A 23,899-nucleotide genomic window follows, 5' to 3' on the forward strand; every position below is an offset into this window, starting at 1 on the left:
GAAAATGAGGACGTGTGTACCATCTAAGGAGGGAGCTTTCAGCCTTCCTCCCAAAGGAGTGAGCGTAGAATGTGCAGGGAGCACTCAAACCACACATAAAATATTGACATGTGCAGCATTGTGACAGGAAGTATACAGAAAGTCAGAAGCGGGGAAAGACAACTATTTGAAAAAGTTTTTGGCAAAGGCAGGGGGTGGGGGACGGAAAAGCTTGTGCTATAGAAAACCAGAAAATGATTGAAGTGATGCCTTTCTTACCTAGTATGTCTAGGGGTTAGAGGTAGGAAAACTGGTATCTGCAGGACCATTTATACTCACTGATGGGTCTAGCAAACAAGCCACCCTTGCCTCCTCCTGCTGTCTATTGGAAATCCCTAGTAATCTGGGCGTGCATCGATCAGAACACATGGTCATTTGTTCCCTGTGTGTGTGCATATTATCTTCCCTCTGTATCTTGCTCTGTGTCCAAAGGTTCTTTGTATAAAGAGAGTAGTCCTGTTGGATTAGCCACCCTGGTGAATGAGCTCACTGTAATTTCACTCCCTCTTTTTTTTTTTTTTTTTTTTTTTTTTTTTTTTTTTTTTTTTTTTTTTTTTTGCTTTTCCTCCAAATATAGCAGTATTATGATGTACTAGCATCTAGAATTCTAAAAATATATATATCAAAGCTGGTGGGCACAGTTCATCTCATGTCAAGAAGGGGAGGTAGATCCTCTGAGGTTGCACACTCAACCTAAGCAAGGATATCTCATCGGCCATCGGCCACCCTTCAGTGTAACTTGTTTTTACTCTTGAATCTAACTAAACCTACATCTTCAGGACTAGACACCAGTGGAATCAGGCTGGCCTAGGAGGTGTGAATCCAGTGGGTGTGAACTCTAGGCTGCATAGTCACAAAAAATAAAAGTGGTTCTACCAGCAGCTCAGGCTGCCAACCACAACAGCTTTACTTTGTGGTTAGATGGTTGATTTCTATGAGGTTATAAAGGTCAAGGGGACCTAACACCTGTCAGGGTTCATTACCAACCCCCTGTGTCTCCCTTAAACTGACACAATAAAAAACACACCTCTTAAATTCCCATGCTGGGTTACTAAACCAAATTCATTAATCCTCTTAGTTACTGAGTCAGCTGCTCTTTGAGGCACAGAAAGTTGAAGATGACAGATGTGCTTCCCATTTTCTCGAAGTAGAAATTCAACCAGGGACACTGGCATTGGGAGCCAACCTTCTGCAAGCAGAGGTCATCCATCCTCTTTTCTCAGATCATTTTAATCATAAAGCACAAAGGCAGCGAGCATAGAGCCCACACTATTGATGGCCTTGCCTGTGCACCTAAGGCTCCTTCCAATGCCACAGAAACAGGTATAACAGAATTTACATCCCTCGAGTCCTCAGCCAATGGATGAGAAAATAAGAGTCTAGATTCCCACCTCAACTACCAGGTACTTCAAGCTGCTTAGCTCTGAGTTGGGGAGGGTTAATTTTTGTTTACTTGTCTATTTTTTGTTTTGTTTTGTTTTTTCTTAATTTCTGAGTCTTTTTCTAAGTATCCTCTGGCTTCCCTACAGCAGCTGGCATCACAACACCTCTTTCATTAGTTTTTTTCTCCATTGCACCAATGCTTCCTATACTGAACAAGCACCTATTTGCACTCAATCCTTTATCTCAGGGACTACTTCAGGAAGACCTCCAGGCCTAAGGCAGACCCCACTGTCCCTTCTTCCACTTTAATTCAGGCTAGAGAATGTTGGCTGTGGGCACTTTGTAGGGATTCAATATGCAGCCTCAGTATCTCACTGTCAAGCAAGGTAGGAAGAGAAGCAGGCTTCCTACAAACAGCTGAAAGGTGTCATGGAAGGGTCAGTGAAAGAGCAACGGGTGAAAAGGGATGGATGACGACATTTGACTCCTGGGGTTGGGTTGGAATCTCTATGGAAGAGCGACCAAAGAACCTCTCTTAGAAGTGACGCACTGCTCCTCAAACTTCCTTACACTATTTGTCTCTTCAGCTTCATGGACACTTTTTTCCCCAGACACCTCCATGCCACCTGTGAAACTGAGATACCACGCTTATGCTTTGCATGTGCTTTTCTTCTGTGTTACAAATGTTTCCATGATAAACATTAAAATGCCCCTCATCCTTAGCCAAGAACTAAAGTTTATACACACTGGAAGTGCAAGAAATGAAAACAAAAGAGCAATACAAGTCAAGGAACGCTGTGAGAAATACCAACGGGTACTAAAATAAACAGCGTAGGCATGCAAGGAGAAGGAGGTCAATTTAGTTTTGACTTACTGGCTACACCTGCCATCAGAGAGGGTGTCAAGGTCTCTCCCAGTGCAGCCAGTAAACTGGAACTCCAGCTGCCATGCTTTCATGAAGCTCAAACACCCCCCCCCCCCCAAATAGGCACACACAGGGATGGATCAGGACAGCCCATGTCAGATCCTCACCAACATCAGCACCAGTTCACAGCCACGGAACGTCGTTTTGAAAGGCATTCCCCTAAAACACCACCCGCTGCTGAAGCAGCCATCTTGAAGAAGACCACAGGTGCTAATGGAACTGCTCCAGTTGCCCTCTCGGAGTCCTGTCCATGCTGAAGGCTTGCAGCACAGTAAAGATGGCTGCCTTTGGTAACCAGTTTTGAGATTGATTTGAAACATACCGAGAAAAACAACAACAAACATGTTGGAGACATTGCTCAAAGTTCACCAACCCACACAGTAGGTACACTGTGTATTTAACCCCCAGTCTAAAGCAGGCTCTTTCCACTGATTTTCATATGTCCACAGCCTGAAGATTGAGCAGACATTAGGTAAACAAGGAGTTGGTTCTTAAGGGACCAAGTCACTATTTAGAAAAGAAAGGTCCTTTTTTTTTTCTTGTCAAATATAAATTTTAAGACAAAGTCACTCTTGTTAATGATCCAATTAATTTGTAAATAAAGCCATCCCAGGTCTCCATAAACAAGAATACTGTATTTCCAAGAAACAGAAAAAATTAATAAATACATCCACATAATAAGCAGCTTTTAAAGAGTGGACCAAAACGAGTACTTTACAACATAACAGTAAAAATATAGGAGGGCAAACAGGCTCAGCTCCCTCCAGCATCTTGATATGAGAGGAAGAAATATGTGATTTCCAAACACTCCCATCCTGGCCACACAGATCCTTTCTTGAACTGCAATGGTTTTAAACAAAATAAATTTTGCTCTAAAACATAAAAGACTCTTGTTCATTATGGCTTCCATCCTCCACATGCAATTCCATACTGGCTGGGAACATGACTCATGCATCTATGATTTAGCATCATTAAGATGGATTATTTTTATGGTGCGAGGGGAGTTTGCTCTATTGGCAGCTACAAAAGCAGGTATAGGAAAGTTGGGTGCAGCTTCTCCCGTAAAAGTCCCTAGTGATTGCAAAAGAGGCGGTGAGAGCTAGGGGAATTCTGTGATTTGTTAAGATGGTTTTCTGCATCCCTATGCCTGCTGCCTTCCATCTTCTGCTTCAAGCACAGCTCCAGCTCCCTGAACTTATTCCAAATAGTAACATCTTTCAAAGCAACAAATTGAAAACAGGTGCATAGTTAGCATGTAAATTTAAAACAACTTTTACATTTCCTCAGTGGCATCCAACATGCTCATAAAATCTGGATTTCTGCAGTTTAACCCGAAGTTCCCACAAACTTAAAAAAAAAAAAACCAATTAGCAAATTAAATTACAAACAAGAAAGATAAAGAAACTTGACTTCCCACCAGTGAACGGACTTAGTAAACAAACCTTACTCCACCAGCAAGTCAACATTAATTGGTTCCATTTGGCTCAGGTCAGTCACACACCCAGCTGACTTTGCCCTGGAGGCATATGATTTTCAAGTCCTGAATCCAGCCTGCCTTCCCAGTGCAGCCTTTATTATATGTTATTTCAGTTAGTTAACCAAGTCCCCACGTTCAAAAGCCCATGTTCTAGAAAGCCTCACAAACTCATTAACACTAAGAATGCCAATGACGCTGAACAGTACAAGCTCTCTTCTCATAGTGCTGTCCGAAGACTAGTTAGGCTTTATTTCAGCCATTCTGGGTGGATGTCTGCAGCTTTTCTGCCATCCATTGCTGTTTATGTTTTAGTCAAGAAGGGAAAGACACCACATGAGTCTTACACACACATATATTTATTTATATCTTATTTATCTAATAAATAAAATATAAATATTTATTTTAAAATAAATAAAATATTTATTTAAAAAATAAAATATTTAGTTATCAGATAAATAAAATATTTATTTTAAATGTGTTCCCCCCCCTCTTTGACCAGGCAATTAATAAAAGACAGCAAAACTACCTACTGTGGGCCTGAAAGAACCCACAGATGGCTCGTTTATGCTGAAACACCCTACTTCAGGTTGGCTGAGTTCAAGTCCCACTTACTAGATGCAGGACCTTGGGAGCCTACTTAACCCCTCAAAACCTCAGTTTGCCATCTTGCAGGGATGACCATAGTATCAGCTCATCCTGGTGCTGCATAAGTGGGAGCAGGTATAATCCAGCAAGCACATAAGCTCTCTCAGACTTAGTAGAAACCAGTAGGCAGAGAACCGTGAAAAAAAAAATTGTTCGTGAAGTTATCTTGTTTCCCCCATTTCACCCACCTTTAACCTTTACTGGAGAGCTTTGTGAGTTATTCCAGCTCTCCTCAAATTCTATGTCCTGAATTCTACGGTTCAGTCTCCTTAAAGGTGGCTCATGTATGTCTATTTGTTGAATGAATTCAGTAAAATATATTTTATTAGATATAAGGGCGTTTAACCTTTTCAAATTGAGACTGAAATTTATCATCTCAGTGTCAAATACTAGAGCCCGGCTGGGAGTAAGACTGTTCGTTCTCAAGGAGTTCAGAGGAAAGGATCCTGCATGATCTACAAGAGGCAGCAAGGGCTGTGACAGACGGTGCAGAACGGACACGTCCAGCAAGCGTGAATCACGAGAGAGCGGGGGCACGCACATGCCGTAATCCAGAGAGGAGCCAGGCTGACCTCAGCGTGAAGCTGTCTGATTTCACAGAGACGACGGCGCCAGCCGTGAACCAGACCCTCTCTGAAAAGGTCAGATGTGAAAACATGGTCCCAAGGCATGGAGCATACACCCTTTGACCACCGGCCGCCGGCTCACTCTACTCAGCCCTCTACTTCGGGTGTGTCGGGCAATAGAACAGACTCTCATTTCCCTCTAGGTGCCAAGACCCAGCAAATCTTGCTAGCCATGATCCAGTGCTGTCTCTGCTCAGACCGGGTTGCTGCACCCTGCCTGTAGTCACACAACAAACATGTGTGTGCCCTGGGGTTTCCCTAAGCCAGGAAAAAAAAAAGAAAGAAGAAAAAAAAATGGCCAATGAGTAGCATGGTCCTTTTCAAAAGAGCCTGCAGACCAGGAGCTAAAATGGTTCTTGTCAGCCCTACTGCGTGATCAGAAAACAGAGCCCACCCCCTCTGACCCTGCTAAGACTAGCGGATGTCCCTGGCTACTGATGTTTATCACAGCTCAGACTGGTCACAACTAGGCGATGAGGAGAAATACCAACAAGAAAGCAGGACGCTGATGGGACCGCAGGAGACTCAAATGGAAGTTTTAGATGAAAGACATTCTGAAGTTTTTAATACCGTTTATAAAGACGTGATAGCATCTTTCAGAAAATATGGAATGCTTGTCACTATTAACCTATTAGAAATTGCAGCCCTTTAATGCAACCTTGTAATAAAACTCAATCATGCAAAATTCCAAGTTCTTCTCTCTCTGTTTTTTAAAACTCTCTTAAAAGCAAAGGTAGTTAGCTAGATACAAGGTTAAAAAACAGGTTTTATCTCTCTGTGTGAGAACACATCCTGCTGGGCCGATTTATGTGAAGGCAGCTGCAGCCTGTCATTTGTTTGTCCTGAATTTGGCCCCAATCTAAGCAACACAGGAGGCTAGATTCTCCACGGTCACAAGGTCTTTTGCTGAGAAACAACTCAATCTTCCCAGTCTCACTTCATCCTTTTTCTGTTCAGGACAGCCCCTTAAGGGCTCCACTCTTAGCCAGCGTCAGCCAAAATCTGCGCCAAACACACACGCCCTGTCAACGGGACTGGCTGATTATCCAGCGCTAACAAACAGGATGGCTGCAACCACTTGCCCTTTGTGGAGAGTCCAAATCAGATGTCCCTTTCCTCCTTTAAACCTCTGCTTCACCAGTTGTTGCGAAATCTTCCAATGGTCTCCTCGTGATCTAGAGTGCCAGCATGACTGATGTGTACTAGGATGTAGCTTAGAGGATTAAATTATGTCCAATATAACTTCAAGTGTTACAGAAATTGGTTTGTTAGAAATTAATAAGCCATGTGAAGTGCCTAATCTATGTGCATACAGATGTCATTAGGTGGAGAATTATTGTTTCTTAAGTTTGTGTTAGCATTATGCTTGCATTCTGTCGGAAGGAAGACGTTGGAAGAAGGGGCTCAAAGATGGAAGAGAAAAGTACTCCAAACATCTTGGTTCTGAAGATATGTATTTCAGCAGAACCTTATTACCTAGCGTCATGACTAGTTTTATGCCAACTTGACACAAGCTGGAACCATCTGAGAGGAGAGAACCTCATTTGAGAAGATGACTCCATGAGACCAGGCTGTACACAAACAAGCCCCTAGGGCATTTTATGGTTTAGGGATGGCTGTGAGAGAGCCCAGTCCACTGTGGGCGGTACCACCCCTGGGCAGGGAGTCTGGGTTTTATAAGGAAGCAAGCTGAGAACCAGCCACAAACTCTGCACCAGCTCCTGCCTCCAGGTTCCTGCCCTGCTTGAGTCTCTACCCGAAGTGACTCCAGTGATGAACTGTGACATGAAAAGTAAAGGAAATACACCCTTTCCTCCCCAAATTGCCATTGGTCATGTGGTTTACATGTTACAGCAACAGAAACCCTGACTAAGACATCTAGAAACTCATTAACAATGCAGGGCCTTGTACACCATCTCAGACCTATTAAATCTTCATCTCAGGCATCGAGTCACACACTTTGCCTAGAAAGCCATGGCAGTGGATTCTAAACTACTTGAGACTCACAGGAAGGTATGTTACAGGGGAATTCCCAGCAAGGCCTTCAAAGTAATACATATAAACAGAAGATGCTAGAAGCTGGAAATAAATGTGTATTTGAGAAGCAGCGGGGTGTCCAGTTTTGAACAAAATAGACAATACCAAAAGGTGAACCGCAGAAGTTAATGTTTAGAAAAATAGATATGGACCAGATCAAGAGATCCGTGACCTATTCCACAGATCCTTAGAAGCCAATAAGCATTTGAGGAAAGGGTGTGGCAAGATTAGCCTACCTGTTCTGAATATATTTTTGAAATCAGCCCTTCCACCTTATAAATAGCAAGGTGACAGTGAAGGGGGGAAGTCACCCCAGTGTCATTTCTCCAAAACATCACCGCTGAGCATAAAGGGATTGCTTGGCATACAAATTATGTATTTAAAGTTGTGGACCACCGAACTACAACAGAACAGCTCAGGAATGACACTCTGCCTTACTTCTTTCCATAGACATTACCAGAAATGCCTGTCACCGAAGTGATGAAGACCTAAGAAATGCAGCGAGCCCTGCCGACATGCACCCATTACAGTTTGCACACTGCTAAGTGAAGGAGCTGCCTCCTGCAGAGATTCCAACTTGCGACATCCTGGAAAACCGAAAGCTGTAGAGACAAGGTAGACCAGTGGCTGTCAGACACTGAGAGGGAGAGAGCCATGCATGAGAGACGTGTAGAGGAGCTTTGGAGAAGGGGAACCAGCTGGGGTGACGTTACAGGGGCAGATACGTGTCATTACGAATGTGTTCAAATCCAGAAGCGTGCAAGGGAATGGAGCCTGGTGTAAACTATGATCTCTAGGTGATTGTGATATTGTGCTGCATCAAGAGAGAGCGAGCCATCAATTGTGGTAGAGGAATTACTCTTTGGAGGATGCTGATAATGGGGACAGCTGTGCATGTTGCAGGGAAAGATAGACAGTGTGTGTGTGTGTGTGTGTGTGTGTGTGTGTGTGTGTGTCTGTGCGTGTATACTCATGGGTGTTCTCCATATCATCTGAGTTCTGCTTGGAACCTAAAACCTCAAAAACATGGAGAATATATATAAGTAATAAAGGAAGCCTTCCAGAGTAGTTTGGTGAAACACATTTGAATTTTGAGCAGTTAGAAACACCGGCCAGATAAAGCATCTAATGCTGTCCACCATCTCCTGTTTGTTTTTGTTTGTTTGTTTGTTTGTTTTGTTTTGTTTTTTCCAGCTGACTCTCATGAATGCCATGGACTCCCACCATCTTCAAACACTCAGTAACCTTGATTCCTTCTTCTACCACCTGGTCTCTGTGACTCTCCCTCTCATCCCCTCAGTCTTTCATACCCAGCTAACTCTCCAACGTCAGTAGCCATAGCCAAGCCCCTCTTGTATACAGTTAATAACTCCATCAGACTCTCTTGGAAAAGAACACTAGGGAAACAACCTTCTGATCAAGTCATGGATGCATGCACACAGCTGCCCTTGGCTGGATAAATACAAACAAGCCAAATAGCTTTTGTGTATAGTTCACAACCGCAAAGCCAGGTGGCCTGGCCCCACTGTCCGGCAATCTGACTGCACTCACTCCTTCAACCAACCGTTCCCTCACTCTCTGAGTGACTGTTTTATACTCCCTACCCCTAACCCAGTGTCATTGGAGGGCCTTGCCTCCTCTTACAAACTGAAAACTATTTCTCAAGGTCTTTGGAAGCTTGATTTTTGGAAAACGAATGTGACATTATTTGGAAATAGAACGGTCACACAAATAATTGAATTAAAGTAAGATTATCAGAGATTAAGATGAACTCTACTGTAAACACAGCATGTGGAGACTACATGGATGTATCTACAAGCCAAGGAATGCTAAGGGTCCCCAGCAAACACCAAAAGCGGGGGAAAGGCATGGAATACTTTCATCCAGCAGAAGGAACCATCTCTGTTCACACTTCAATTTCTTGCCTCCCTAACTGGGCCCAAATCTGTTTCTGCTACTTGTAAACCACTGTGATAGTTTAATGCCATGTGTCAACCTAACTGGGTCTTGGCGCTCATATATTTCATCAAACCCTGTTTGGGGTGTCCTTAAATGCGCTTTGAGGTAAGAGCAATGCTTGAGTTAGTGAATGGGGTAAAGTAGATTGGTGCTCTCATGAGGATTGCTCCTGTCTATACCTTTCTGAGGCTTAAGTAAAACAAAAGGCTAGCCTAGATACAACCAAGAGGGAGCCCTCCTTGTCCTCAGGCTTGTACATCAGCCTTTTGCTGACTGAGTTCTCAGTTTTTTTTATGGGTCTCAAGACTAGTGGCTTTTGAACTAGAATGTACACAGCTGTCTCTCTTGCTTCTTGGGGCTTTAGGTTGGGATTAGAACTGCATCTTTGCCCCTACTTAGTCTTCATCTTGCAACTGTGGATCCGGTGGCTTGTCAGCCCTCATATGTGCAGTCATCTCCTTTCTCCCGTAGGTTCTGCTTCCCTAAGAACCTGTGCTAACACAGCCAACTGTGTGTGCTGCCTCAGGCGCAGTGCTGGGAAACTAACGAATGTCCTCTTCCTCAAGGAAGCTGATGCACACAGACGACAGTGTGTACTATTCACCTCGGTTCTTGAGACAGGGTCTCTTCATTGATCCAGAGCCCCCCAAGTGTATAGACTAGTTAGCCACAGTCCCAGGAACCCACCTGTTCCTGTCTCGACTGCACTGTGATTACAAGCATGTGCCATGACATGCATACAAAACATACAATGGTTATATAATTTAATCTGTCAATCAAAATAGAGAGCCACCCAAACTACATCCCTAGTAACTAGCCCCTCCTTTCTTTAACTCTCATTAAAAGAAGCCCAGGCAGAGGCTGGAGAGATGGCTCAGAGGAGAAAAGCACTGGCTGCTCTTTCAAAGATACTGAGTCCAATTCCCGGCAAGTACTTGGTGGCTACAACCATCTATAATGAGATCTGATGCCCTCTTCTGGCATGTAGGTGTACATGCAGGCAGAACATCATAAATTTTTTTCTTTTTTAAAATTTTTTTATTATCATTTATTAAAATGTATTCAATTTGTATCCCTGCTGTGGCCCCCTCCCTTGTCTCCTCCCAATCCTCTTCTCCCTCCCTCTTTTCTCCCTATGCCCCTCCCCTAGTCTACTGATAGACTCCCTTTCTATTTGACCCTAGCCTATCAGGTCTCATCAGGACTGGCTGCATTGTCTTCCTCCGTGGCCTGACAAGACTGCACTCCCCCCCAGGGGGAGGTGATCAGAGAGCCTGTCACTGAGTTCGTGCCAGAGAAAGTCCCTGATCCCTTTATTAGGGAACCTACTTGGATACTGAGTCTACGGGCTACATCTGAGCCAAAGTTTTAGGTCCTCTCCATGCATTGTCCTTGGTTGGGATATCAGTCTCTGCACGGCTCCCAGGGTTCAGTTTTTCTTTTTCTCTGTTGAATCCTTATTCAGAAGGACAAAGGTGATAGCCATTGGAAGCAGGAGAAGACAGGTAACAGGACAGGAGCCTACCACAGAGGGCCTCTGAAACACTCCACTGATTGAGGTGTTGAAGCAGAGGCTGAGACTCATAGCCAAACTTTGGGCAGAGGGCATGGAATTTTATGAACAAAGGGGGGGAATAGAAAGTCCTGGAGGGGACATGAGCTCCAAAAGGATATCAACAGAGTAAAATAAATTAAGAATGAGAAGAAGAAGCAGAAGAAGCAGAAGAAGAAGCAGAAGAAGAAGCAGAAGCAGAAGAAGAAGAAGCAGAAGAAGCAGAAGAAGCAGAAGAAGAAGCAGAAGAAGAAGCAGAAGCAGAAGAAGAAGCAGAAGAAGAAGAAGAAGAAGAAGAAGAAGAAGAAGAAGAAGAAGAAGAAGAGGAAGAAGTCAGCCAGGCAGTAACCCAGGGCTTATATAAGCACACTTTGTATGTAGGTTCTGAGGCATCAAATACAAGATTGCATGGCAAGCACTTTCCCCAGCCATAATATTGGCTTTCCAGTTATTTCATCCATCCTGGCATGTGACATAAATCACATAACATTGAATACAAGTCACCACAACCGCTCATTTGGGGCAACTGAAGTCTAAGTCATTCATTTATTCTAGAATGTTCACTTCGAGAGCCATCCCTGCTTTAGCTTTCATTGTAGGACTTCCTATCACCCTCATAATCAGCAATGCTCCAGCAACACCAGGACTCATAAAGAAAACATCCCCATGACCAGAGACTTGAAATGTGCTTATCTTTCCCCTGGGAAACAAAGGAAAAGAAGAGAGAAAGAAATGGAGGGGCAGAGAAATAGCAGGAGAGGGGAGGGGAGGGCAGAACTGGGCAGAATACTGGAAGAGAAGCAATACCACTCAGCACATGGTGCTGCTAAAGAAATTCTGATTTTTATGCCTGGAATCTACAACAAGAAATGATTAAGTGAATTAATTGGTCCTTAAATCTCCTTAGTCTTCAATAAGCATGTTTTTAAAATATTTATGTGAAGTCTATTCTTTCCTGTTAAACTTTCCCCACGGCAATTACTAGAGTTCCTTGAGGTCCCCAGAATAAGAATGTGCCTTAGAACACAGAATGTGTCTAAGCCAAATCTGGAGAGCCTGGAAAGTCCTCAGACGTTACTGGTGCTCAGGATCTGGAGGAGGTGTCTGCAGGTTCTCGGTGTCTTACTTGGGACTGAAGTAAAGACACACCCAGACTGCAAAAGAGCAAGAATGTTTTCCTCAAAGCAAAGTTCAGTTAGACAGGAACACGCTGTCAAGCCTGACAGCAGGCCACATGAGTGAAGGAACTCAAGAGACCGCCTGCACCTTTTAAGGGGATTTAAAGGAAGGAGGGGCTGGTTACCAGGGATGTGGTTTGGGTGGCCCTCTATTTTGATTGACAGATTAAATTATATAGTCATTGGTCTGCTGCATATATCCCTTAGCATAAAGTATCTGATTTTAATCATATGCATTTCTAATTACATATAGAAATAAGAAGGTAAATAGGAGATTTTCCCCAAAAGTTCACCAAAGGACACAATTTTGCTTTATTGCACAATCACCCAAAACTAATTCAGGCTGGATTTGTCTATCTATCTTCATTCCCAGACATATATTAATATGATCAAACACAATCTATGTCTGAGGGTAGTTAAGCTAAAGAGAAACGTCTTCTACTGTACAGAGTAAGGTAGACATATAGCCAAATGTAGGTGGGGGGTCCTGAGTTGTGAGCAGGTTGCCAGGTGCATTGGGTGGAAAGGGGTATGTGCTCACAGTTTGTGTAGGAAAGGGTTCCAGACTGCCAATGGCATTATTAGAAGAGGGGGATGTGCATGGCCCAAACCAAGTAGAGACCCAGGTGACTAAACTATTCCCTACACTTCCCGGCCTGGAGATCCCCTCCAAGAACTCGCATAAGCTTCTACATATCTCTTCACACACACATTTTACTTGTCACAACACGGAGCAATAAGGTGAGCTTTTTAGGTTGCTCCTACATCAGAATGTCCCTCGCCCACGGGCGTGTGGAAGCTAAGCACAGTGCTCTGCTTACCCAGTGTGCACTCCCAGGACTACACAGGCTTAGTCTGATCAATGAGTCTAAAAAAAAAAATTTAAAAAAAATGAGACCCTGTGCATCAGGAGATGTCTCTAGGGAGTAAATACAGCTTTGTATACATTTATCTCTCCTAATAATGAAAATCATATTTGTACTTGAATTCCCTTCCATGTTGGCATCAGGCAGTGCCTTAGTTAGGGTTTTATTGCTGTGAGGAGACACCATGACCAACTCTTATAAAGGAAAGCATTTAATTGGGGTTGGTTTTAGAGGTTTAGTCATCATGTCTGGAAGCATGGGGGTGTGCAGGCAGGCACGGTGCTAGAGCAGGAGCAGAGAGTCCTACATCTGCAGGCAGCAGAAGGAGACTGTGTGCCACATTAGGCTTGAGCATAGAAGACCTTAAAGTCCACCCCCACAGTGACACACTTCCTCCAACAAGGCCACACCCACTCCAACAAGGCCACACCTCCTAATAGTGCCCCTCCCTATGGGCCAAGCATTCAAACACAGGAGACTATGGGGGCCATTCCTATTCAAGCCACCACAGGCAGAATGTGTCAGTATTATGCCAGTAGCCTGTGAACCTCTTACATTCTGATTTTCCTTTTAGTATACTGACTCCATGTTCAGGGACCTCAGAAACAGTAATTTAGAAACATAATTTGTATTGCTTTTTTTTTTTTTTTTTAATTTGTGGCAAGTGACATTAGTTTCCTTTGGAAGTCAAAGGCATAAATACTTGCTTTCAAATAAATGTGCCACCTAGTGAGTACATGTCACTAGTACATGTCCGCCTTCCCATTAATTTCCTAAGCCCATCACTGCTTTTGGCCTTGAGGGTTTTGTGATTGTTGTGGTAGCTTTTTTTTTCAGTCTCTTCAATGATATGATACAGCTGGGTATCATTATAAAATTTTCACCTTATTAAATGATCCAGTGGACGAGGGCCACGAAATCCCCCAATGGGACAAAAACTGTCATTGGTAATTAAAAATCCCTACCTTTGCAAATTAAGCCCAGGTACACAGCGATGGTATTTAACCCAGGGTACAGCATATTCAAATGTCACTGAAAGGGTTTTCCTAAAAGGACCCCGGGGGCAGAGATACAAGGAGAAAAGCGAGACAGAACAATCAGAAGTTCCTTGAGTTTTATGGCATGGCCATCAAATATGGCAGCTTCCCTGACCTTGACCCATTCAAGGACACTTGAATCTCCCAGGTGGGAGGAGTGGGGGGGCACCTGTTTTCCAATAGAAATAGAAAACAGGTTGGCTAGAGGAAGCCCTTAACACACAGCCAGGTAGTCCCTAGCTCAGCCACATCTCCCAGCACTTCTAAGTGTGTAAGCGTGTTCCACTGAGGAAGTGGACTGACATTCTTAAACAACCCAGTTCCCCTCACAGGGCTGCTACGGTGCTGAGCCCGGTTCTACATGCAGAGAACACTCAAGAAAGAACATGCAATGATGTTTCCCTAGGAAGCTTACTAGGCCTTAAGTGAATAAATGAGCTCAACAGCTCACACATGCCCTGCAACCAAGACCTAAGAGCTTAGTGGTATTTTTCAATACACTCAACAAGTTCATTCACGAGCTTATGTTCTCTCTTAATCCTTCAACTAAAATTAATAGGTTCAAAGCACCAGGGAACACTATGCAATACATGAGAAAGCACTTTTAAACTGGATTAAGATTTTTCTTTGAGGGAATTTTTAAGTCAAACTAAAGTAAAATAAATCCTGTCAACTGAGGAGAGGGTCATGTGAGTTTGAGAGGCACAGAGAGAGTCAGAGGGTTGGAATATGGATTCAACATGCAGTTCCACCTCTGACTGGCCACACATGCAGCTTTGCAAAACCAGTGATTGTACTGTTTGTTTCAGACCAGGACACATTAGCACAGACTGGATTCAAAGCAAGCACGGTAACCAGGCATGGCTTGCATTTCTGGTCTTCCTGCCTCCATCTCACGAGTCCTGGGATAACACGTGTGTGCCACCACACTCAGTTTTATGAACATGCTGGGAATCAAACCCAGCATCTCACAGATGCCAAGCAAACGTTCTACCAAGAGGCCCTCTCATCAGCTCCTGCAACCCAAATCATTCTAAAAAGATAAGTATGACATGTTTAAAATTTTGAACCTCAAAGCTCCTGGAAGATCATGTTCAAGGGAGACTCTGACCGGCTTCTGTGCCTCTGACTTCTCCCGTACGTTATCAGGGAGAGCAGACATCCTTGGTTACTCCAGGGAACCCATCACACAGGGGCACCAAACAGCTGCTGCCAGGTTTCTTCCTCCTCAGCTCCTGTCACATTCTGCTGTCAGGCCTCCAAAGCCAACCCAAGTTCAAGGAGGAAAGTGGAATTAGCTTTTGCAACACAGCCCCAGTCCTTGTTAGCGAACCACAAAGACCACGTGTAAACAAGCATGATAAGATCACTGCCCTGTGAGTCAAGTCCCAGGGGGATTTGGGGCGGCTGGGGGGGGGGGGCTGTGTTGGTTGTTTGTTCTTTCTGTGTCCTCCATGGATGTGTGTGAAGAATTTCATTGGCACATAATAAATACTATGCACTTAATAAAATTCTATGTAACCTTATTGGAAAATGACCTTTTAGAGGAGATTTTTTTTTTTTTTTTTCAGAAAGAAAAACAAGTAAAATTGATGTCAAGTACAATTTGCTCCTGGCCAAATTAAACAGTCTTTTCACAAAAATGAACAGGGAAGCCATATGTTATTTTCAAAGTGAGTCCCCAAGAGGGCGAGAAATGTTGAGAGAGGACATTCAAGTTGCAAAATGGAAAGATGCTGTCAAAGAGGACGGACTGCCCCCATGGACAACAAAAACAATCTTCAGTCCCTTGGTAGCAAGTTATAGCTCAGAAAGCCTAATGAAAATTCTAGGAGGGAATTAAATTTAATTTGTTGTTCTAAACTGAGAGCCGACCCACAGCTATTCCAAGGGTTTGGAGATCCTTCCGAGTTTTCGAAAAGTAATTTCAAAACAGTTAATCTTAAGCTCAGAAATTAAAAAAAGAAATGACATAGAACCCCTCCCCCCAATTGAATTAAAGAAACATATGATGTAAGATCCATGGCTGTGAGGTAATCAGAAAGTAAAAGGCTTATGAGTTTAGCCATTTCTCTTTAAAACTGGGGGGAAAGCGTAGTATAGGGCATTTAAAGAATGTAAACTGATACGGGGAAAAGGAAACGCCACGGAAAAGACAAATGTGGAGGCGGACCTTCCCACACCACTTTCTGCAGGAAACGTGAAAGTTTTACAAACTGATTTTATAAAATTGATAGCGTCTAAGAGGACACCGTCTCTAAGAAAAGTATTCAAAAAATCAGCACGATGCGCAGAAAGGATTACCGTATGCGCTGAGGTATTGCCCATTCAGGTTTAGGATCCAAGATTTACATTTTATCCCGGGCCAGTGTCTACTAAAATTGAGCGTCACTAGTGACATTGAAATGATGGTGTGCTCACTTTTAATTTTATAATATTTGTCGAATGCATAGAATATAGTACCTATTGCTCTAAGTATTTGGTCATGTATGGACAAGGCAGAAAAACTGAGTAGCAAGAGGAAGAACATGGTATTCAGGATTTGCAAAGATCCAAAAATTATTATTCATATATATGATAAATATATTTATGTCCATTACTTATATGTATATTGCATACACAGTGTATAGCTCAGAATAGTGATGTCAACATCTTTACTGTAAGGTAGTACATAAAGTCAAAGATTAATTACTATACTAATGATGTTCTATCAGATTTCCTTCCTCACTTTTCAGAGTTTATGTTATGTCTTGCCTATGTAAACACTTACATGATTTCAAAGTTCTTACATAAATATTCAATTTTTTCCATTTTTCCACTCAAAATTTGACAATTTTTTAAGTGACAAAGTACTATATGCAATCTTCCCCGTTTGGTTTCTTTTTCTCTTAGTAAGATGTATTAGAGAAAATTCTTTTAAAATAACTACATAGAGTTCAGTTCCATGTATCACTAAGTTAGTATCTGCCCTATTACCTAACATTGACTCAGAGTTTTGCTAATCCAATTTAATGATATTAATGATCCAGCAAGATATTGATTGTAAATTATATCCATTTATATATGTTATTATAACTGATGTGCTTAAAACGTTCATGTTTTTTTATGGAAATCTTTATTTTTGTCATAATTCTACTTGAACAGTTTCAAACATCAATTATAGTGATGCATGTAAATGCATTTAATTTAAAATCAATATGTTGCATACAAGACCTGTGTCAAAGTAGATCATTAAAAATAAAAATAATTAAAAATATATCATTTATATTGATTTCAATATACATCACCCATACTTCTTTTCATACAAATGTACTAAAAGTACGGATTAAAAGGAGTAGTAATATTAAAACCCAAGCATTATAAAACTGTAATATAAAATAACTGACCTGCAAAGTAGTTAACTATCAATGTGAATCTAAAACCTTAAAACTGTGTCTTGATGGAAAATACATATGATCCTAAAGCAGTAATTTGATAATAGCCTAAATGTAGAACCCCTAAATGATTTTTAAAGTCTGGAAAGTAGAGAAAGAGAAGAAAACTGACTTCTACCTATGATTGGAATAAATCACCATTTACTTGTAAATTTTGGTAGAAAAATGTAGATTAGGCCACTCAAAACCATGCCTCAAAGTTATTACATAATCCTATTTTCAGAGAAAAAATATTTTATTTCTGAATCACTGAACAGAACAAACTTCATTAAAGCAGGCGGTACAAGGAAGCAATGAAAACTTTAGGATACTCAAAATAATATGGTCAAAATAGTTTGTAGCAGTTACAAGATATGTAGAAATGGGTGGAATTATCTTGTAAAGTTTCTCGGTCTGGGCTGCATACAATCAATGCCATGTGTCTCACACAACTCCTGAAGAGACCATGCAAGATGTGCTGACACAGACAGGTACCTGACCCCAGGTAACTTTTTTTTTTTTTTTTTGCTTTGACCTGTAAAACCCATGACTCTGTATGTGCCAAATAACGTAAAATCAAAAGAGAAGAAAAAAAGAAGAAAACAGGAAACGCTTCAGAATGCAAATCGGAAAACAGAAATAAGATTAGAGCGAACACACACACACAGCCCTTTTTAAGGACTAGATGACAGGATTTAAAAACTAGATGACAGATTCAAGAAGAAGAGGCATAAGAAATAATTTGAATTATGTAAATATCAATGCCACTTGAACTGATAGAAACCAAAGCTGCTAACTCTTGGTGTGAACAAAGAATATTTACAAAAAGTCAGTAAAATTACTAAGTAAAAGAAAAAGCTCCTTGGATTATATTTTGTTTTTGCTTTAAAGCACTTACTGAAAATCACCCCCCTCTGATGTCATAGAAGTCCAAAATAAATAAATAAATAAAAACTTTAAACAGGAATATTAACAGGGGACAATTCCTCATACCAATTTGTCAGGAGCGCCACACTCTACTACTTGCTGATTATTCTTTGCTTATGGTTGTAGACTATTAAGCTGTAAACTTCCTTTTTCATATGCACATAAAACAAGATTTCCATCTTACATTTTCAATGGAACACAGTTAAAGTGATGGGACAACAGCATGCTTAGCCCTAACCATGCTATAACGGATGATCAAGGAAGGTGAGTGGGCACCAAGGCGTAGCAGAGGTTTGCATTTTCGGTTCAGAGTGTGGGTGGACAAGAATGCCAATGCCTTGCCTAGGATGCAGGATTCTTTTATTTTTAGGTCCTCAAATCACAGAGTGTTGATATTTATTAGATCATCATGTTATTCCTTTTATGACTGTGTTATAACCGGTTCAAAGGCATTTCACCTTTTTTTTTAAGTCAATGCTCTGAAAAGCTAAACCAATTTAACATCAAGTGTTCTGGCTCAAACCCAGGATTATAAACTGGTGGTAGCAATGTACAACTGAAATGAAAAATTTCTGAGATCTTCCTGGAAATCCAGCCACACTTCCTAATAAAAACCGCTTTTAGGTTTAAAGTAATAGGAGGTTATAAAATATTTGCACATTGAGAGAGCTGTCTTAGGTTTTCAAACACATATTTCCTGGAAACCAACTCTTCTCAGAGTTTATCATCTTTCCCAAAGGAAATGAAACACAAGAGGGTCTTTGCGTGAAGATCTCATAATGTTGCATTCCCATGTTATATGCTGTGCGCCTTAAAAAAAACACGCACAGAATGCAATGATTTGATTCAGCATGTGTCCTCAGCAGCAGCTGCTATAATAACATAGTATTACAAGGTCAAGTGCAGCAAGACCCAGCAAAGAACCTATCCTCAGACCTTTTCCCTGCCCCGAGCAATCACAATTGGCTCCTGGCTTTGAACCCCGCTATATTTCAAATATATCTGCCTAGGTAAGACTTCTGCGCTAATATATGTGCCTTCTTCTAATAGTCAGCCAAGTGCCTGAATCAGGAACTCAAAATTAATGGTCAAAGAATACATAATATTTTCTTTAAAAAAAAAATACCACCATGTCTTCCCTGGAATCCTTGCTCTCTCCATGAATGGTTCCAATATTCACTGATTTGTCTAAGCTAAAATCCTAAGAGATAGTTTCTTTCTTTGAGTCTATACCCTATCTGATGATAATTCCTATCGGCTCTGTACCCTCAAGAGAATCACCACTCATTGCCTCCACTCTCGTGGCCATCATCCCTCAGCTAGAGTTAGTACAACCATCTCACAACTGGCCTCTCGTCTTGTTCATTGCAGCCTGTCCTCCAAGCAATAGGCAGACATCCTCCTTCTCTGAGAATTCATTCTGTCAGCTCTTTAAGACCAACCCTGAGCTTTCCATCACTCATAAGGTAAAATTCTAAACTCCCTACCACGGAGAGGCACTGCTGGTATGGATAGGAACATAGCTTCCAAATGCCCAACTATGGCTCGGCAAGGTCTAACCCTTGGCCACTTTCACAACCTCATTTTTCTCCTGCATTTTGTTTTCTCCCAAAGGTCTAAACACCATGACTAAGCCTGAGATGCTATTTCTCCTGCCTGCCAAGTAAGTCACATCAGGAGCATGGGACAGACTCCTTATGAATATTTATGCTTTAATCAGCATCTTCTCAGATGGTCAGCCTTCCTCTAAATTAGGGAAGTCTTGTGGAAGAGTTGGGGGAAGGATAGAAGGACCCAGAGTTTACAGGAGCTCCACAAGAAGACCAATAGCACCAACTAACCTGGGCCTGGAGGAGCTTACAGAGACTGATGTACCAACCAAGGACCATGCATGGACTAGACCTAGGCCCCCTACACATACATAGCTGATGGGCAGCTTGGACTTCATGGGTCCCCTAGAAAGGGGAGAGGGGGCTATCTCTGACATAGACTCTGTTGCAGGGTTTTTTATCACTTCCCCCTGTTGGGGCTGCCTTACCAGGCCACAGGGGACAAAGATTCACTCAGTCCTGATCCGACTTGCTGTGGACTGGTATGGTGTGGATTAGTGTGTGGATTGGTATGGCTGGACTGGTGTGGGTTGGTACAGGGTGGCTCCCTTTATCTGAGAAGTAGGGGAGGGGGATAAGGGGAAGAAATAGGGAGGGTGGGGCCAGGAAGAGAGGCGGGAGGATCTCCAATCAGGATGTAAAGTAAATGAATGAATGAATGAACATAAAAATGAATCAAACAAATGAACAACAACAAGAAAAACCCAACCCTCTCCCCAGAATCACATTGCCTCATTTTATCCCCTGTATAGCACAGCACTGCCTGGTGCTAAACTTTTATACTGTGATCATTTGTCTCCATGGTTGGAACGTTTGCTATTGATTTCCAGGATGAGAGGGACAGCCCCTGGAGAGTAAGAGTTCAGTCACCTCACCCCCGGTGTATTGGTTCCACTGTTGAGTGTCTACCATAGCACCCAGAGGTCCAGTTGGGATATACTTTCCTTTAAGGCACACAGATGTGTGTGTGTGTTCATAGATATACGAGCACCTGTGTGTGCACATGCCTGAGCCTGTCTGAATGTATACGGTGGCCTGATGCCGATGCTGGGTGTTTTTCTCACTCACGTTCTACCTCATTATTGAGGTTGGGTCTCTCACAGACCCCATAGCTCGATGCTTTATCTGGACTAGATAATCAGCTTGCTGTGGGGGAATCACCTGTCTTTCATCTCCTGCATCCTGGAATTACAGACATTCACAAGGTTTCTGGGGACCTGAACTTTGGTCCTCAAAACGAAGTGGCAAGTGTTTCCTCTGCTGAGCCATGTCCCCAGCTCTAAGGGTATCCTTCCTTAAGCATAAAAAAGTTGAATTCATGAAATCTAGAAAGCATCTTCATGATCAAGTTTAAAAAGAGCCTTTCCAGTCCATAGAAAATGCATCTTTGACACAAATGGGAAATTCCTAATTAAAGCAGTCATATGAACATATGGGTATTTTTCTATCAAGGCCAATTTCAACAACATTCCAATAATGTTTTCAGACTGTTGAGGTCAGAGCCTGTCTGCATAATGAAATACATATTATATGTCAACAAAACTTTAATTCAAATAGAAAAATATTTAGTCAAATAGTAAAATGTTCCTATATATATTTCATATGTACACATACTTCAATACTCTCACAGTTTCAGTGCTTGTACTCCACATCAGCATCTTTAGATGATGGACTGGAAGCTCACACTGTTCTGAGGCGAGCTGTAGTAAATGTAAATGAATGAATGAATGAATGAACATAAAAATGTTCATTCTCCCTACAACTTGGAGAAGAAATGCTGTTCGTGTGGGCGGCTCTTTGGTTCAGTAAGAATTCAGCTTTCATTCACCCAATACATCCAAGTCCTAACGGAAAGAGAAACCTCGGCAGATTGTCTATGTGGCTATTTAAATTCTTTCCCATGAAAGCCCATCAGAATCGATCCCCCTTCTCTGCTGAAACCAAGTAATTATGAGGGTCTCTAAAGAGAGCTGATTTAGGAAAGCACAGCCTTTTCCTCCCTTTTACCAAAATACCACGGACAAAGTTACAGATGGCTGAAATAGCCTGACTATTTCTCCATACGATATAGACTTGATAAAGGAATTCACCCCTGTCTAGGGCTCATTTCTGTTTTCAGCTGTTACACTATAGGGCTAAGAGCCTGCATATTGTATACCCCATAGTATAACTGGAAACAGCTATATCTGCTTCCATCTGCAGCAGCGGATCAGCTGGGAGTCTTTCCAGTCCCACTGCTGAGTTCCCGTGATGCTGCCTCCAGTCCCTCAGCAGCCATCATTTAGAACCATCAACCATGTTGCCTTCTTTTCTTTGAGAGAGAGAGAGAGGGAGAGGGAGAGCGAACACATGTGTATGAGCATATATGCTTGCATGCACCCACACATGATGCTTGGAAGACAGACATCTACCTGTGAGACAGGACTGCTCACTGAACCCTTAGATCATTAATTTGGCTACAAAGGCTGGCCAGCCAGGTCTAGAGACCCCTCTTCCTCTGCTTTCCCAACACTGGGATTACAACACCCTATTGCACCATCATAGCTCATTTTGTTTGTTTCTTTGTTTCTTAATGGGGGTGCTGGGGCTCAAACTGTGTGAGTTTGTAAGCCAAGCATTTTAGAGAGTGAGCCATCTCCTCCTCCCCAGAAAAGACATGTTTAAGAACCATATGAAAGTATATTTAAATCAATTCCTCTCTTTCAATATTTTAAAATCATGCAAAATGCAAATCATGTAAGAGGCAATACCTTGACCATATTTGTACGAGCTCCTCGGTGCTTTTCAGAGCATTCCTATTGTTGTGAGACACTCTTTGCTATCCATCTCAGAACTCCCTCTCTTCCCAACGGAAAACTCAGAACCACTGAAACAACCCCCCTTTCCCACATCCCCAACTTCTGGCAACCATCCTTCTGCTTCCTGCATCTTAATGCTTTCAGTCTGTACACCGACTTCATGGCAGTGGAATCATGACAGCATTTGTTCTTTGGTGTCTGGTCTACTCCTCTTTGCAAGTTTTATCCATGCTGAAATATAGCATGCAATGCCAAAGTACGCTTCTCTGTATGACATTTTCTTGACATTTCATTCCTCTCTGGACACCTGGTTGCTTCCCAATTTTAACCAACGTGAATAATACCGATGAAAACATTGGTGTTAAATATAATAATTTTATTTTTAATTATTAAGGGAAATCTATATTCTTTCCACAGCGTTGCATTATTTGCTATCTCACCAATGTTGCACAGTGCCGTCTGCATACACACAAACACTACTGTCTATGTCCTGACCGTGGACACCTTAATGAGTATGCGTGGGCATCTCACTATGGTTTGGATTTGCATTTCTTCAGTGAAAAATCACATTCGCTTTGTTTCTATGGCATTTTATTTTCTGATGATCAGAATCAAAATGTCTCTTAACTCAGCTCCAGTCAGTCACATTATTACAATTTAAACAATATTAGTATTTTGGGGGCTGGAAGGGGGCTTTCTTTCCTGTCTGCTACCTGGTATTACATAAAGAGAAATAAAATTGAAGCTAGGGCTTCATAATGTTTCTTTGGTCACAGGAAATCTAGAGAACAATTGATTGACATTTCAAATAAGAGACAAGATCACGTAATCCCTAAAGAAAAACTAGCTCCTCCTTTAGCTGTCTAGAAGCATTAAAAAAGAAGAAGATGAAGTTTTCATCACTGGTTCCAAACTAAGAGGCCACATTCCAAAATGTATTAGAGAATGAAGGAGCTCAAAATCCAGGACGGGCATCCATTTGACTTTTATTCACTTTTCCCTTTGAACCTTGAAGAAGAATTTTTCTTGGAATTCAAGCCAGTTTCATTGATAACATGATTATTTAATCTATGCCATGACCATGTCTGCCCTGAGTTATGAATGCCATTCTTGTGAAAATGAATAACAGACAAGGGATTGGCTATGAGCTTAAAATTTCCAGGAGTATTGGGCTGAGGCAGCAAGCTGAAAGAGTATTTCAGGTGGCTGTTCATCCCATTCAGAAACTATCTGCAGATGCTTCAAGATCTGGCTCCAGTGAGACACAAATAAGAATATAATATTAGACTGGAAAATTAGCAGACTGCTTTTGCAGAAGACCTGAGTTTGTTTCCCAGTATCCATGTCCAGTACAACCATGAGTAACTACAGCTTCAGAGGCAACTGATGCCTCTAGCTTTAGCAAGCGCCTGCTCATACATAAATAC

General features: G+C 42.0%; 1 protein-coding gene across 3 annotated transcripts in view; it reads right to left on the reverse strand.

Moving 5' to 3' along the window:
• Positions 1 to 23,899, reverse strand: part of Pid1 (phosphotyrosine interaction domain containing 1) — a 225,723-nt gene that overhangs the window by 135,987 nt on the left and 65,837 nt on the right. Inside the window, exon 1 of one of the 3 annotated variants that reach the window (XM_060368732.1) lies at positions 12,643 to 12,689. The exons of the other annotated variants lie outside the window; for them this stretch is intronic. The gene's annotated coding sequence lies outside the window, so the exon portion shown is untranslated. Of the gene's footprint in view, positions 1 to 12,642; positions 12,690 to 23,899 lie in introns of those variants that run through there. 3 annotated transcript variants of the gene reach the window in all.

Source organism: Meriones unguiculatus, chromosome 15 (genome assembly GCF_030254825.1).
Source record: "Meriones unguiculatus strain TT.TT164.6M chromosome 15, Bangor_MerUng_6.1, whole genome shotgun sequence".
NCBI lineage: Eukaryota > Metazoa > Chordata > Mammalia > Rodentia > Muridae > Meriones > Meriones unguiculatus.